The sequence below is a fragment of the Octopus bimaculoides genome, chromosome 11 (genome assembly GCF_001194135.2).
Source record: "Octopus bimaculoides isolate UCB-OBI-ISO-001 chromosome 11, ASM119413v2, whole genome shotgun sequence".
Taxonomy (NCBI): Eukaryota; Metazoa; Mollusca; class Cephalopoda; order Octopoda; family Octopodidae; genus Octopus; species Octopus bimaculoides.
In genome coordinates this window covers 13,313,892-13,316,078 of record NC_068991.1, presented here as the reverse complement: position 1 = coordinate 13,316,078, position 2,187 = coordinate 13,313,892, and the positions used below count along the sequence as shown (strand labels likewise).

The 2,187-nt window shown below is 33.7% G+C and overlaps 1 protein-coding gene across 2 annotated transcripts in view; it reads left to right on the top strand.

The window, feature by feature from the left end:
* Positions 1-2,187, top strand: part of LOC106867384 (uncharacterized) — a 61,109-nt gene that overhangs the window by 31,313 nt on the left and 27,609 nt on the right. The window lies entirely within an intron of this gene.

The following is a 2,187-nucleotide window of genomic DNA, read 5'->3' as shown; positions in this document are numbered from 1 at the left end:
TAACCCTAACTCAAACCCTGACCCTAACCCTAACCCTAAACCTAACCCTAACACTAGTTTTGTGAGATTTGGCTGTTATTTCTAGCATGTAAATAGCCTGCTTGGTGGGGGGGAGGAATTGAAATTTTTCAAAAATTTTTTTTTCAGAATCGTAATCTCCAAAGCCTAAAACGTGGGATTCCGTAAAAAAAGATTAATAAATAAGGGGGGGAAAGGTTCAGATTACATATAGTCCATCTCTACCATATAGTCTATTGACTAATTTTTATTCTCGCTGGACCACTGGTGGTAAATAAAATTTCTAAAATTGTTTTGCTGCCCTATGATTTATTAATATATATATATATACACACATATTTGTGTGTGTGTAATACGTTTAATTTATAATCGTTAGTACGACAAGATATATTTTGATGAAATGTATAGACAAAATTTGTTTATATTTGTATATGTTTTATTTGTTAATGTTCTTGCGTTCACTGTCGATCCGTACCAAGCAGACCTACAATAAAAGATGCTCCATTTATGACCATCTCTTATACTTTTTCCCCCCTAAATCCTCAGATTTCGTATATCTAAGCCTGCATTATCCGCTTTGTACTTCATTCTTTATACACGTGTATGTGTGTGTGTGTGTGTATATATATATATATATATATACACAAATATTCTGTAATTATAAACAATTATAATCAGAGGTCAGCTAATTGCTTCGCCACCCACCGAATTTAGAAATAGGGGTTAAAATGCCCTTTCTGCTACCATAGAGATCTCCCAGACAGTAACAGCAATTAGCTGACCCCTGATTATAATTATGTTTATAATTATAGAATATTTGTATAATTTTACCTAAAAAGGTTATTTTAACGTACCGAACTACTTGGCAAAATTATTAATTATTAATTGATTTGTTAATAAATTAATCAATTTTACGGTAATTTTTTAACACCCGCACGATTTTCACTAGGGTGTTAGGGTTACGGTTAGGGTTAGGATTAGTATTACGGTTACGGTGTTAGGGTTAGGTAATCGTGCGGGTGTTAATCTGAAAAATTATCAATTTTACTCTTTTATTATTATTATTATTGAGTCCTATGTAGTCACTGTCAATACTATTCTTGTTAAAGAATAAATTTGTATTCTACCCTAAGTATTGAGAAATCGGGTACAGTTTAATCCGAAATTGTTTATTATAACATAATCCTTCGATGGGATTAGTAATCAAAAACCAAAACAAAAAGTCGCTTGTTGTTTTGGTTTCGTCGAGTGAAAACGAAGGATTACCACGCACGCACACACACACACTATATATATATATATATATATATATATATATACACACACACACACACACACACACACACACACACACATATGATAGACATAGAGGGGTTGGGTGGGAGCAGTTTTGGAATAGCTTATCCCTGAAGCTCCAATCCCTCTTGGATAAGAAAAGGGTACGGAAATAGCTGATGAAGGGGTACATAATGTATAGAAAAAAATTTTATGTTTGGAATATCTTTTGATTAAGCTGTGTGTCCGTGTGTATCATGTAAATGTTGTAGGGTGCGATTTGACTGTGTTTCGGCTACTGTTTTTAGCATGTTTTATCGACCACGTAAAGTGAGTACGGTGGATGGCTCCTTCGTTTTGTCTTTTATTTCAAAGGAGTTCGTATTATGATTGCTTATACTCTATAGAAAAGTGGGTTAATGTTTAACCAAAAATGTTTTCAGTATTAAAATTGTATGGAAATGCACTAAAACACTCGCATAGCTTCATATCTCCGATTTAATTGGACAAATATTTTGGCTTCCTGTTCTGTTCCGGAATAGCAACCATTAGGGCAGCGGATTAGCAGATAAGTAAAGGGCGTCGAACAAAGCGACTTACTGTTCTGAATTCAGTCTGAACTTATTGGGTCATTAAAACGAATTAGCTACCGACCTAAGGTCGATTTAATTACTTATTCTGAAGCCTGTTGCCAGTGTTAAAAATCAATAATAGCTATTTCAATTTTTGAACACACACTGCGTACCTCAAACGATAATTAAAATTTATTTAATCCAATAAAGACAGACAGCCTAAGACGGCCCAAATGTGTCGATGGATCTAGGACTTTGAATTTGTTGCGGTAAATATTTACCACCTTACCGGATTTTTTGGGGAAAAATTTTTTTTTTTTTT